The sequence below is a fragment of the Mobula hypostoma genome, chromosome 1, assembly GCF_963921235.1.
Source record: "Mobula hypostoma chromosome 1, sMobHyp1.1, whole genome shotgun sequence".
In the NCBI taxonomy this organism is placed as follows: Eukaryota; Metazoa; Chordata; class Chondrichthyes; order Myliobatiformes; family Myliobatidae; genus Mobula; species Mobula hypostoma.
The window spans coordinates 234,738,165-234,753,747 of NC_086097.1; the positions used below are offsets into that span (position 1 = coordinate 234,738,165).

Consider the following 15,583-nt stretch of genomic DNA (forward strand, 5'->3'; position numbering starts at 1 on the left):
TTGTAGGGTCCTTAAAAATGAGTCTATAGGTTGAGTCTATAGGTTTCCTCTCCATTCAGAGTTGAGGTGACTGAAGTTACTCATGATGGTTCAGGATGTTGATGTTGGAAGGGTGGTCATTGTTGTCACCGATGGCAACAATGTTGTTTTCCCTCTCATCTTCTGGTACCATCTGTTCCTCTGGGCATTCGTACATCCACAACTGGTGCTGCAACCTCAGTAAGTTACTGACATGGTGATGTTTTAGCTGCCAGCAGTGATTGGTGGTACACGGTTCTCTCTTGTTCTGATCTACCTCAAGTGCTGATTGGTCTTTGAATTGAATTCAACTGAATGATCTTTATTGTCATTCAAAGTACAGCTCTTATAATTGCCAGCAGTTATTATGACTTAAGAAGGACTAACTCGAAGGACGTTTGTGACCAGCTGTGATTTTAAAACAGTTTGAAGTTTCAAGGTTGTTTTTGCCAAGACTATTTTAATATGAATTCTAGATATATTCATTATCGACTGTCATGGGTGGAGTTGAGCCTATATCTTTGCGTCAGCAGATTAGTGCTTTGATGATAGATTACTAATTTAACCTCTGCACTATGATAGAAATAGCTCCAGGCAAAACCTTCGAAGCAAGTGTGAAATCATATTTAATAAATGTGGGGCTCTGTAAATGCATGTGTAAGACTGAGTTTTAAGAAGCAGCATGATTCACAGATGAGAACCTCATGGACCTGCTGCTGCCAATCTCTTGCCCAACTGACCAATTACATCCCAACTGTATATGGTTGCCCCCTCTAAAGAAGATCACAGTTTGCGAAAACAGTTCAAAATTCAAAGTTTATTATCAAATTATGTATACATCACCACATACTACCCTAAGATTCATTTTCTTGCAAGCATTTGTAGACCAAAGACACACAATACGAGGGGTGATTGATAAGTTCGTGGCCTAAGTTAGAAGGAATCAATTTTAGAAAACCTAGCACATTTATTTTTCCTACGTTTACACACTTAGTCCAGCGGCCTTTGAACATATGGATCCCTTCTTTGTAGAAGTCGGCGACTTGGACCTCCAGAAGTGGTGCACAGCAGGGGTGATTGATAAGTTCGTGGCCTAAGATTGAAGGAGATGAGTTATTAACTTCAAACTTTCTGCATAATCACTTAAAGAGTTGAACTGCACGTGCATGTAACGAGAGCTGTATAACTCACCTTACCTTAGGAAAAAATGGATTAGCCATGATGAAATAGCAGAGCAGACTTGATGAGCCTAATACCGCTTTTATGTTTCATTGTCATATGGAAAGAGGGAGGATTCAAAAATGAAACTTTGAGAGTACAAATCTTGCACATGCCTGTCAACATAAAAGGAAAAGATAACAAGTATAGGGAACCCTCTTTTTGCAGGGGTATTGAGGGCCTGATTAAGAGTATAAAGGAGGATGCATAGCAGTTATAGGAAAGTAGGAACAAATGAGGTGCTTATGGAGTACGAGAAAGGCAAGAGAACATTTGAGAAAGAAATCAGGAAAGCAAAAAAAGGCATGAAGTTGCTCTATCAGGAAAGGTGAAGGAGAATCCTAAAGGATTCTACAGATATGTTAAGAGCAAAAAGATTGCAAGGAACAAAATTGGTGCTCTGGAAGACCAGGTTGGACATCCATGGGTCGAGCAAAAACAGATGGGGGAGATTTTAAACTAATTCTTTGCATCTGCATTTATTCAGGTGATGGATACAGAGTCTATAGAGTAAGGAAAAGTGCATCATCTTCATGGACATGGCACAGATTAAAGAGGAGGAGGTGTTTGTTGCCCTGATGCAAATCAGGCTGGATAAATCTCCATGCTCTGAAAAGGCGATCCCTCAGACCCTATGGGAGGCAAGTGCAGAAACTGTGGGGCTCTAGCAGAGATATTTAAAACATCTCTAGCAACAGGAAAGGTATCAGAGGATTGGAGGATAGTCAACGTTGTTCCATTGTTTAAAGAAAGCTTTAAACAGAATCCAAGAAATTACAGGTCGGTGAGCCTGACATCAGTTGTGTGAAAGTTATTAGAAGGTATTCTAAGCAATGGGATATATAAATATTTGGTTAGACATGGTCTGATTAAGGACAGACAGCATGGCTTCGTGCGTGCTAGGTCACGTCTAACTAATCTTATAGAAGTTTTTGACGAAGTTGCCAGCAAAGTGGGTGAAGGCAAGACGGTGGATGTTGTCTACTTGGGCTTTAGTGAGGCATTTGACAAAATCCCGCATGAGAGGCTGGTGAAGAGGTTCATTCACTCGGCATTCAGGATGAGGTAGTAACTTGGATTAGACACTGGATTTGTAGGAGAAGACAGAGCGTGGTATTAGATGGTTGTCTCTGTGACTGGAGGCCTGCAAAGTGGTGTGCTGTAAGGATCAGTGCTGTGTACTTAGACTACAAAACCATAAGACCATAAGACATAGGAGCAGAAGTAGGCCATTCGGTCCATCAAATCTGCTCCACCATTCAATCATGGCCTGATCCAAATCTTCCAGTCATCCCCACTCCCCTGCTTTCACCCCATACCCTTTAACGCCCTGGCTAATCAAGAACCTGTCTATCTCTGCCTTAAATACGTCCAATGACTTGGCCTCCACAGCTGCTCATGGCAACAAATTCCACAGATTTAGTACCCTCCGACTAAAGTAATTTCTCTGCACCTCAGTTCTAAAAGGACATCCTTCAATCCTGAAGTCGTGGCCTCCTATCCTAGAATCTTCTACCATGTGAAATAACTTTGCCATATCTAATCTGTTCAGGCCTTTTAACATTCGGAATGTTTTTCTGAGATTCCCCCCCCCCCACCCCCGCATTCTCCTGAACTCCAGTGAATACAGTCCAAGAGCTGCCAGATGTTCCTCATACAGTAACCCTTTCATTCCTGGAATTATTCTCATGAATCTTCTCTGAAATCTCTCCAATGTCTGTATATCCTTTATGAAATAAGGAGCCCAAATCTGCACACAATACTCCAAATGTGGTCTCACGAGTGCCTTACAGAGCCTCAACATCACAACCTTGCTCTTATATTCTATACCTCTAGAAATGAATACCAGCATTGCATTCACCTTCTTCACAGCAGACTCACTCTGGAGGTTAACCTTTAGGGTATCTTGCTCATGGACTCCCAGTCCCTTTGCATCTCTGCATTTTGAACTCTCTCCCCATCTAAATAATAGTCTGCCCGTTTATTTATTCCACCAAAGTGCATGTCCATACACTTTCCAACATTGTATTTCATTTACCAATTCTTTGCCTATTCCTCTAAATTATCTACGTCTTTCTATAGGCTCTCTGTTTCCTCAACACTACCCGTTCGTCCACCTATCTTTATATCATCGACAAATTTAGCCACAAATCCATTAACACCATAGTCCAAATCATTGACATACTTTGTAAAAAGAAGCCGCCCCAACACTGACCCCTGTGGAACTCTACTGGTAACCGGCAGCCAGTCACAATAGGATCCCTTTATTCCCACTCTCCGTTTTATGCCGACCAGCCAATGCTCCACTCACGCTAGTAGCTTCCTTGCAATTCCATGGGCTCTTATCTTGCTAAGAAGTCTCATCTGTGGCACCTTGTCAATGGCTTTCTGAAAATCCAAGTACACCACGTCTACTACATCTCCTTTGTTTACCCAGCTTGTAATTTCCTCAAAGAATTGCAGTAGGTCTGTCAGGCAAGATTTTCCTTTCAGGAAACCATGCTGGCTTTGGCCTATTTTCATTGCACAAACTTCACTACCCTGACACTCCTGAATGTAAAGTATACTGCAGATGTCTTCCACTGTGAAGACAGATCAAAATATACATTCAGTTCCTCTGCCATCTCTGCATCTCTCATTACAATATCTCCAGCATCATTTTCTATTGGTCCTATATCTACCCTCCACTCTTTTTTTACCCTTTATATAGTTAAAAAAGCTTTTAGTATCCTCTTTGACATTAGTCGCCAGCTTCTTTTCATAATTCATCTTTTCCTTCTGAATGACCTTCTTAGTTTCCTTCTGCATGTTTTTAAAAGCTCCCCAATCCTCTATCTTCCCACTAGCTCTGGCTTCCTTGCATGCCCTCTCTTTTGCTTTTACTTTGGCTCTGACTTCACTTATCAGCCACGGTAGTGTCCTTCTTCCCTTTGAAAATGTCTTCTTATTTAGAATATATCTGTCTTACACTTCCCTCATTTTTCGCAGAAACTCCAGCCATTGCTGCCCTGCTGTCCTTCCTGCAAATGTCCCTTTCCAGTCAACTTTGGCCAGTTCCCCTCTCATGCCATTTTGATTTTCTTTATTCCACTGAAATACCGACACATTGGATATTATCTCAAATTTCAATGTGAACTCAATCATACTGTGATCACTGTTCCCTAAGGGTTCCTTAACTTTAAGCTCACTTATCACTTCTGGATCATTGCACAACACCCAATCCAGCCCAGCAATCCCCTAGTGGGCTCAACAACAAGCTGTTGTAAAAAGCCATCCCTTAGACATTCTACAAATTTTCTCTCTTGAGGTCCAGTGCTGACCTGGTTTTCCCAATCCACTTTCATGTCAAAATCCCCAACAATTATCATGATATTGCCTTCCTGACATGCCTTTTCTATCTCCTGCTCTAATTTGTAATCCACATCCCGGCTGCTGTTTGGAGGCCTGTATACAACTGTCACTAGGGTCCTTTTACCCTTGCCTTAACCCAACCCATAGAGACTTTACACCTTCCAATCCCATGTCATCTCTTTCCACTAATTTAATATTATTTCTTATAAACAGAGCCACACCACTCCCTCTGCCTACTAACCCATCTTTCCGATATACCATATATCCTTGGACATTCAGCTCCCAATGGCCGCCATACTTTAGACAAGTTTCAAAGATGGCCACAATGTCATATCTGCCAATCTGTAACTGAATTTCAAGATAGTTCATTTTATTTCTTATGCTGTGTGCATTCAAATATAACAGTTTCAGTCCAGTATTTGTTGCTTTCTGTTTTAGCTGCACCATGCCTCTATTGTCCTGTTACTCATCCCACTGGCTGTGATTATGCCTCAACTCCTGCCTGCTCTTTCTATAATCTCTGTTGCATGCTATCTTTGATTTATTTCTGTTTTCCCTTCCTCAGCCCTATCACTCCGGTTCCCATTCCCCTGCGAAATAAACCCTCCCTAACAGCTCTATTAAATGTGCCCGCTAGGGTATTGGACCCCTTTGGGTTCAGGTGTAACCCGTCCTTATTGTACAGGTCGTACCTCCCTCAGAAGAGGCTCCAGTGATCCAGGAATCTGAAGCCCTGCCCCCTATACCAGTCTCTCATACGCGTGATCATGCCATTCTTGCACTTGCTAACACATGGCACAGGCAGCAATCATGAGATTACTATCCTGGAGGTCCTGCCTTTGAGCTTCCTACCTAACTCCCTAAATTCTCTCTTCAGGACCTCCTCCCTTTTTCTACCTATGTCATTGATACTAACGTGTACCAAGACTTCTGGCTATTCACCCTCTCCCTTCAGAATACTCTGCACTCGATCCGAGACATCCCGTACCCTGGCACCTGGGAGGCAACACACCATGCAGTTATCTCTATCAGACTGACAGAACTTCCAGTCTGTTCCCCTCACTATGGAATTCCCTATGACTACCCCATTCCTCATCTTCCTCTTTCCCTTCTCCACCACAGAACCAGGCTCAGTGCCAGAGATCCGATCGCCGTGGTCGTCCTCTGTCAGGTCACCCCACTCAACAGCATCCAAAAACTAGATAACGATTACTGAGGGGGATGACCACAGGGGGTGCTCTTTACTATCTGGGCTCTTCCCCTCGCTTCCCTGACCATCACCCACTAATCTCTGTTGTTTATCATCTGTATCAATGATCTGTATGATATTGTGATTAACTGGATCAGCAAATTTGCGGATTACACCAAGATAGGGGGTGTAGTGGACGGTGAGGAGGCTATCATGGCCTGCAGAGGAATCTGCATCAGCTGGAAAAATAGGGTGTAAAATAGCAGATGGAATTTAAAAACAAGAGAAAATCTGCAGACGCTGGAAATCCAAGCAACACACAAATGCTGGAGTAACTCACCAGGCCAGGCAGCAAATATGAAAAAGGAAAAAACATTTGCCGTTTCGGGCCAAGACCCTTCACCAGGTCCAACTTGTGTGTATGTGTGTCAGTCAGATGGAATTCAGTGCAGACAAGTGCAAGATTTTGCACTTCAATAGGACCAACCAGAGTAGGTCTTACAGAGTGAATGGTAGGACACTTGAGTGTGTGGTAGAATAAAGAGAGCCTGGGAATACAGGTCGTTGAAGTGGTGTCACAGTTAGATAAGGTTCATAAAAAAAGCTTTGGCACATTGGCCTTCATAAATCAATCTATTTAGCACAGAAGATGGGATGAAATGCTGAAGTTGTATAAGACGCTGGCAAGGCCTAATTTGGAGTATTGTGTGCAGTTTTGGTCACCTCCCTACAGGAAAGGTGTAAACAAGGTTGAAAGAGTACAGAGAAAATTTACAAGAATGTTGCCGGGTCTGCAGGACCTGAATTTTAAGGAAAGATTAAGTAGGTTAGGACTGTGTTTTTTTGGAACATAGATTGAGAGATTTGATAGAGGTAAACAAAATTATGAGGGGTGCTAGATAGGGTAAATGCCAGCAGCCTTTTTCTACTGAGGTGGGACTACAACCAGAGATCGTCAATTAGGGTGAAGGGTGAGAAGTTTAAGTGGAACATGGGGGGAATCTTCTTCTCTCAGAGTCGTGAGAGTGTGGAACGAGCTGCCAGCGCAAGTGGTGCATGTGAGCTTGTTTTCAACATTTAAGAGACTTTTGGATATCAGGGATATGGAGGCCAAGGTCCCGGTGCAGGTTGATGAGTGTAGGCAGTTCAAAAGTTCAAAAGTCAAAAGTTCATTTTATTACCAAAGTATGTATGCGGAATACAATGTTGAAATTTGTCTTCTCTAGATAGCCATAAAATGCAGAAAAGCATATGAGCATTGAAAGAAAGTCATCAATCCCCCCCCCGCAAAATTCACAAACCCCGAACAACCCCACCCCTCCCTCACACAAAAACTAACAGATTACCCAAACCCCCAACCGACCAATCTGCAACAAGAAAGAATGGGTGAGAACATAATAAAAAAAAATTAAATGATTTCAGGATGGATTAGATGGACCAAAGGGCCTGTTTTTTGACCTGTACTTCTCTACTACTCTGTGTATAGAGAAGTTGAGGAAAAAATTCCAAAAGTTTAGCTCAGTGAATGATTTATTCTTCTTATGCAATCTGTATTAACTTTAAAACTTTCTCTCTTAAAGTTTTTATGTTAGGGTTGTATTTCTTCCTTCAGAGTATTTTTTCAATCAAGATCAAGGTCAAGATTGTTTATTGTCATTTTTAGTATACCATTGTAAAGGAGAACAAAACGATTATAAATCTAGGTCTCAAACAAGAGAAAATCAGCAGATGCTGGAAATCCGAACAACACACACAAAACACTGGAGGAACTCAGCAGGCCAGGCAGCATCTATGGAAATGAGTACAGTCAATGTTTCGGGCCGAGACCCTTTGGCAGGACTGGAGAAAAAAAGAGAAGTAGTTTCAAAAGCTGGTGGGGGGGGAGAAAAATACAAGGAGACAGTTGAAACAGGGAGGGAGAGGGATGAAGTAAAGAGCTGGGAAGTTGATTGTTGAAAGAGATATAAGGCCAATAGAAGAGGACAGAAGGCCATGGAAGAAAGACAAAGAGGGGAGGAACACCAAAGGGAGGCAATAGGCAGGCAAGGAGATAAAGCGAGAGAGGGAAAAGGGGATGAGGAATGGTGAAGGAGAGGGAGGGGGATTACTAGAAGTTTGAGAAATCGATGTTCCTGCCATCAGGTTGGAGGCTACCTTGACGGAATATAAGGGATTATATATCACAACTCTCTGCTTTATATAAGTTAACCAATCTTCTATCCATGCTGATATATAACCCCCAACTCTGTGCATCCTCATCTTAAGGATATGTCTTTTATGCAGATCCTTATTGAATGTTTCTGGAAACCCAAGTAAATAATGTTCATTTCTTCCCCTCTATCCACTGCATACATTATATCCTCAAAGAACTCCAATAATTTTTCAAACAGGACCTGCCTTTGCTGAATCTGCCTGATGAATCCATTTCTTTCGAGATACCTCATTATTTCTTCTTTTATGATAGCTTCAAACATTTTCCCAACAACAGATGTGAAACTAACTGGCCTATAGTTACATGCCTTTTGTCTACGTCCTTTTTTGAACAGTGGTGTGACATTCACAGTCTTCCAATGCACCGGGACCTGGCCAGAGTCCAGAGAATTTTGGTAAATTATCATCAAAGCCTTCTATAACTTCTGCCATTTCTTTCAATACTTTGGGATGCATTCCACCAGAACCAGGGGAGTTATCTATCTTCAGGCCCACAAGTTTTCTTAGCACTACATCTTTAATGATAGCCATTGTATCGAGGTCCTCCCCTGGCATCACATCCATAACATCTCTCTTTTGTATGTTAGATGTGTTCTCCACCATGAAGACTGATACTAAATAGTCATTCAAAGCCTCTGCCACTTTGTCATTACCCAATATCAATTCCCCCTTCTTGTCCTCCAAGGGACCAACATTCATTTCAGCCACCCTTTTCCACTTTATGTAAGTATAATAAGTGTACTATCCATTTTTACATTTTGTGCTAGTTTATTTTCATAATCTAGATTCCCTTTCTTTATTGCTCACTTAGTGGTTCTTCGTTGCTTTTTAAAGTTTTCCCAGTCTTCCATTTCCACTATTCTTGGCAACTTTGGATGAATGAGCTTTGAGTTTGATGCCTTCTTTTATTTCCTTAGTTATCCAAGGCTGGCTCTCCCTACCTTTACTGTTCTTGCTTTTAACTGGAATATACTTTTCTTGAGCACCGTGAAAAATCTCTTTGAAAGTCTTCCACTGTTCTTCAACCATCCCACCATACAGCCTGTGTTCCCGATCTACACTAGTCAAATCCTCCCTCATCCCATTGTAGTCTCCTTCATTTAAGCATAATACACTGGTTTTAGATCGAAATATTGCACCCTCCATTTGTATCAGAAACTCAATTATACTGTGATCGCTCTTTCCAAGAGGATCCCTAACTACAAGATCACTAACTTTACCTGTCTCATTGCACCAGACCAGATCTAAGATAGCATGTTCCTTGCAGGTACAGTAACATGCTGTTCAAGAAAGCCATCATGGATGCATTCTATGAAGTCCTCCTCAAGACTGCTTCAACCAACTTGATTCACCCAATCTATGTGCAAGTTAAAGTATCCCATGATAACCGTTGTTCCATTCTTACATGCCTCAGATATATCTGTTTATTGCCTGTGCCACTGTAATGTTATTATTTGTTTGCTGATATACAACTCCCATCAGTGACTTTTTTCCCTTTACTATTCCTAATCTCTATTCAGATGGATTCAACCTTCTGTTCCCTAGATCTTATATTATCCCTCACTATTGCCCTGATCGCATTTTTAATTAAGAGTGCTATCCCACCTCCCTTACCTTCCTATCTATCCTTCCGCATTACCAGATATTCTTGGATATTTAAGACACTAAGACCAAAAGACATAGGAGTAGAATTAGGCCATCCGACCCATTGATTCTGCTCGGCCATTCAATCATGTCTGATCCTTTTATCTATCTCCTCCTCAACCCCAGTTCCTGGCATTCTCCCTGTAAACTTTGATACTACATCCAATCAAGAACCTATCAATCTCTGCCTTAAATACACCCAACGACCTGGCCTGTGGCATCAAATTCCACAAATTCACCACACTTTGGCTAAAGAAATTTCTCCACATCTCTATTTTGAAAGGGTGGCCTTCTATCCTGAGGCTGTGCCCTCTTGTCCTAGACTCTCCCACCATTGGAAACACCCTTTCCACATCTACTCTGTCTCGGCTTTTCAACATTCGAAAAGTTTCAATGAGATACCTCCTCATCCTTCTGAATTCTAGCAAGTACAAACCCAGAGCCAACAAACGTTTCTTGCTTGATAGCCCTTTCATTCCTGGAATCATCCTTGTGAACCTCCTCTGGACCCAACTCCAATGCCAGCACATCTTTTCTAAGATGAGGGGCCCAAAACTGTTAACAATACTTAAGGTGAGGCCTCACCAACGCCTTATAAAGTCTCAGCATCATATCCTTGCTCTTGTATTCTGGACCTCTTGAAATGAATGCTAACATGGTATTTGCCTTCCTCAACACCGACTCAACCTGCAAGTTAACCTTCAGGGTGTTCTGCACAAGGACTCCCAAGTCCCTCTGAATCTCAGATTCCTGGATTTTCTCCCCGTTTAGGAGATTGTGCATACATTTATTTCTACTACCAAAGTGCATGACCGTGCATTTTCCAAACATTGCATTTCATTTGCCACTTTCTTGCCCATTCTCCTAATTTGTCTAAGTCCTTCTGCATCCTACCTGTTTCCTCACACTACCTACTCCTCCACCAATCTTTGTATCATCTGCAAATCTGGTAACAAATCCATCTAATCCATCATCTAAATCATTTACATATAGCATAAAAAGAAGTGGTCCCAGCACGGATCCCTGAGGAACACCACTAGTCACTGGCAGCCAAGCAGAAAAGGATCATTTTATTCCTTTAATTCGCAATCCTCTTCACCCTGCAAACACATCTCTGTAATGGCAACTAAATCATACCCCTTTGTACTGATTTGTGCCACAAGTTCACTGTGACCTTGTTTCGAACACTGTGGGTTTTCAAATAAAGTGGCCTTATACTGATTGCGCTTGTAAAATCTTGTAATCTTTATCTTTATTCTTATAAGGATTTATCCTTATCCACAATTTTCTTTCTTACTTTCTCCTTACTTCTCCAATTTGTTGACCCCCCCTCCCAACTACTTAGTTTAAAGCCCTATCCACAACCCTAGTTATACGATTCACAAGGATCCAGGCGGAACCCATCCTATTGGAACAGCTCCCTTCTGCACAATCCTGATTTGATGGAGGCAAACGTGAGAAGCACGGAGGAACATCTGGTGAAACTTCTGAAATGCCCACTTCTCTGCGACTGCTACTATGCGATTGAGAATCTCCGGAGGGGAAGGCCCCAAATCCTTGGCTTTGCCTATTGCCCGTTTCCGGGGCCAGGGTCGAAGCACTTGGCAGAGATGGTGCTCGGTGCTCGGTGTCGGAGGCTCGAAGTTTTCGGACGGACTCAGAGTCGGCTGTGGTTGGGTACTTCCAGGATGCTGCATCGGCAAGTTTGTGGCGCTGGAAGCTCATGGCAGGGAGAGTTTCTTCCTTCTACTGTCTGCGTGAGATGATGGGACTTTCGAGAGACTTTGAGACTTTTTTTTTTACCGTGTCCATGGTCTGTTCTTTATCAAATTACTGTATTGCTTTGCACTGTTGTAACTATATGTTATAATTATGTGGTTTTTGTCAGTTTTTTTAGTCTTGCTTTGTCTTGTGTTTCTGTGATATCATTCTGGAGGAACATTGTATCATTTCTTAATGCATGCATTACTAAATGACAATAAAAGAGGACTGCGTGTCCTCATAAAATAATATAACATAATAAAGTAATCTAATCTTCCTCAACATTGGTGCCAATTTCCCATGAATTCAAACCCACTTCTCCCACACCATTCCTTGAGCCATGCATTTAACTCTCTAACCTTCTTGACCCTATTCCAATTTGCATGTGGCTCAGGTAGTAATCCAGAGATTACCATCCTTTTGGTTCTCCTTTTTAAATTAGTCCCTAGCTGCTCAAATTCCCTCAGCAGAACTTCTTTCCTTGTTCTACCTATGTTGTTGGTACCCTCAGTGACCACAGCAACTGAATTTTTCCCCTCCCACTGCAAATTCCTCTGCAGGTCAGATAACATGTCCCGAACCCTTGCACCGGGCAATCAACACAGCCTTCAGGATGCCCTATCCTCGCGACAGAGAGCTCTCTCTATTCCCCTGACTATACTATCCCCAGTTACCACTACATTTCTCTTCTTTCCCCCCTCTTGAATGGATCCCTGAGCTAGGGTGCCACAGTTAGGTTGCTCACCCTTCCTACAGCCCCCACTCTCATCTACACAGGGAGCAAGAATCACAGACCTGTTGGACAAGCTCAAGGGCTGAGGCTTCTCCAGCATTGTCTTTTGGATCCCACTAACCACCTTACTTGCAGTCACACCCTCTTGTCCCTGACCACAGATGGAATTTGGTGCAGCTAATCTAATGGGTGTGACTACGTCCTGAAGCAGAGGATCCAGGTAACTCTCCCCCTCCCTGATGTGCCAGTGAGTGTTTGAAGCTCAGATTCCAGGCCATCAACTTTAAGCCTGAGTTCCTCAAGCAGCCAACACTTGCTGCAGATGTGGTCACCAGGAACCTCCATGAGGTCCACCAGCTCCCAGACCAGCACATCACCTGATCCTGCATCATCCTTACTTTATTTAATTAGCTGTAATTTAGTGACTTTTTATTCAACCACTCCAAAAGCCTTACCTGCTACTTACCTGTGCCTCATCACTGAAGTCTCTTGAGCCAAGGCTTCAAGTTCCCACTTCTACGCTGGTCGACATACACAATGACCGCTATGCCTTGACTCTGCTTTACTTTTATTTGCTCCTGCTAATGTGTCATGAATCAATTGGTCCACTGCCAATGCACCGAGCCCCATGAAACACTCCTTTTCTAAACTCTTCTCCTCGACCAGTGCAAAGCTCTCTCTCTGCGAATCGATTGGTCCATCGCTAATATGAAGCGTAGGTGCTTGGCGAAGCAGTCTCCCAATCTATCGATATACAGGAGGCCACACCAGGAGCACTGGCCACAGTATATGACCCCAACAGATTCACAGGTGAAGTGTCACCTCACTCGGAAGGACTGTTTGGGGCTCTGAATGGTAGTGAGGGAGGAGGTGTAGGTCCAGGTGTAGCACTTGTTCCACATTTTGTTTCTCCATTTGTGGTAAGGGGTCTTGGCCTGAAACTTCGACTGTAGTTTTTTCCACAGATGCTCTCTGGTCTGCTGAGTTCCTCCAGCATTTTTTGTGTGTTGTAACTCTAGGCCTAATACAAGATAAATAAAACATCATAAGCACAAATAATGCATAAAACAACAAATATAAATGCTTAAGGTACATACAATAAACATAACTACGTAAATACATAGACTGTATGTACATGTATTTATGCTTTTATATTTTATCGTATGTTTATTTTGTATGTATTGCATGGAGAGTCCAGGGTTGGGTAGCACGTCTGGTGAAGGGGCTCATCATATCCATTCTGGGACACCTCACTCACCTTTGGTCCTCACTAGACACTCAGCTTGCATTGGTGCTCCAAGTAGCAGTTTGCATGCGACAGCAGCCACACCCTGGTGCACGACTTTGACAGGCGGGCAAAACCAGGTGAGGGTAGCCAGTGGGTCTGATACTCTGGGTGAGATAGGGACATGCCTCTCGCGGCACGTGAAGTCAGCTTCGGCGGAGGAGGCGGACGAGATTTATAGTGAGATCCAACGACCAGGAAAGCAGTTCTGCATCGCTCCATGGGAAACCAAGGGCATCACAAGGCCCGGAAGATGTCATGGTCATCTGATGCAATCAAGGAAGACCCCAGTTTGTGATGCTTGTTTGTACCGCTGATCCCAGACTCCTGAGGTTGAGAGGGTGGAACCGTCACAGTGCAGTGGCTTTTCCACTTTAAAATCTCTCCCACACAGATCTCCTGTCATCGTTGGACACAATGACCAAGCACCACTGTATGTGCGTAAAGTGACTCTAGGTACAGGCGTATCTGTACATCAAGGAAATGATAAAGTAGTGGTGGTGAGAGGCGTCGTGTAGTGGGTTAGTGTGTGGAGGTATTGCTCAGCCTGACGGCTTGCGAGAAGTAAGCTTCTCAGTCCAGTGGTCCTGGTGTTTTGCTGCGTAGCCATGTCCCTGATGGGAGTGGGATAAACAGCCCACGAGAAGGGTTGATGGGCTCCTTCTCACTAATCAACTGCATCGTATGTTCTTTCCGAAACTTGGGAGGATGAAAACTGCAGGGGAAGAGTAAGGTGGGAAGGGTTGAGACTCTGCCACAAACGCAGTTGGGAAATAGTGTCAGTGTATCACTAAAGAAATATCTTCATTGAATAAAAAGCTCATTATGTTCGATGATCTAATTTATAGCTGGGTAATGAAGTTAATCATCAAATGTTGTAATAAAAGTAATGAAAGTGAAATGAATGCCACTTTACCAGAAATTGTAAGATACTGCTATCTAATAACGTGCCAAAGCACGCAGTTGTGTGAATGGCTGACCACCTCAAGGCAGAAATTGAAAGCAATTAGTTCACTTTAAAAGAGGAAGATAGAAGCAAGCAACCTGAAATTTGTTGTTATTAATGAAATACAGAGTGTTGTTCCCAGTGGTTACATAGACAGCCCACTAATTAAATGGCATAAGTTTCTCATAAATGAAAAACTAATATCACAAGGGATTTGCCTGTTGATACAATGAATTAACTTGACCATGTAGCACAAGTAAACAAGGACAACTACTTCTATTCATGTAGCAGGATTTGTATTAAAAGCATTTATCTGAATGTTTTTCACATCTTTTTAATAATGCTCTGAAATACTTTAAAGGCAATTAACTACATTTGAGTGCCTTCCTTACCACTGACACAATGCGCAAGCTAACTATATGGTATCCTGCAAGAGGACTCTCAACTCCCTTTATACTTCTGATTTCTGAATTTGCTCCTGGTTTAGAAAGTAGTCCATACCTTTACTCCTTCTACCAAAGTGTATGACAACACACTTCCCTACACTGTATCCATCTGCCACTTCTTTGCCTATTCTCCTAATCTGTCTAAGTCCTTCTCTAGCCTTGCTGCTTCCTCAACATTCCCTGCTTCTCTACCTATCTTCATATCATCTGCAAACTTGTCCACAAAGCCATCAATCCCATCATCCAAATCACTGACATACAACGTAAAAATAAGGGGTCCCAATTCCACTACAGAACACCACTAGTCACCAGTAGACAATAAGAGGCTCCCTTTATTTCCACTCTTTGCCTCCTGCCAATCAGCCAATTCCCTATCCATGCTAATATCTTTCCTGTCATCATCACCATTGTCCCTGTGCTGAAGAAGTCTTCAGCGTCCTGCCTCAACGACTACCGTCCCGTTGCACTCATATCCATCATCATGAAGTGTTTTGAGAGGCTCGTCATGAGGCACATCAAGACCCTGCTGCCCCCTTTACTGGACTCCCTGCAGTTCACGTATCATCCCAACCGTTCACAGACGATGCTGTTGCCATCACCCTCCACCTGGCCCTAACCCACCTAGACACGTATGTTTGAATGATGTTCATAGACTTCAGTTCAGCATTCAACACAATCATTCCTCAGAAACTGATTGGAAAGCTGAGCTGACTGGGCCTGAACACCTCCCTCTGCAACTGGATCCTAGACTTCCTGACTGGGAGACCTCAGTCAGTCCGGA

At 42.9% G+C, this 15,583-nt stretch overlaps 1 long non-coding RNA gene across 1 annotated transcript in view; it reads right to left on the bottom strand.

The window, feature by feature from the left end:
• Positions 1 to 4,827: 4,827 nt before the first annotated feature.
• The window catches only part of LOC134343509 (uncharacterized), a 141,369-nt gene continuing 130,613 nt past the window's right edge, over positions 4,828 to 15,583 (bottom strand). Inside the window, exon 3 of the long non-coding RNA XR_010017244.1 lies at positions 4,828 to 4,935. This is a non-coding gene — a long non-coding RNA (uncharacterized LOC134343509). The remainder of the gene's footprint in view (positions 4,936 to 15,583) is intronic.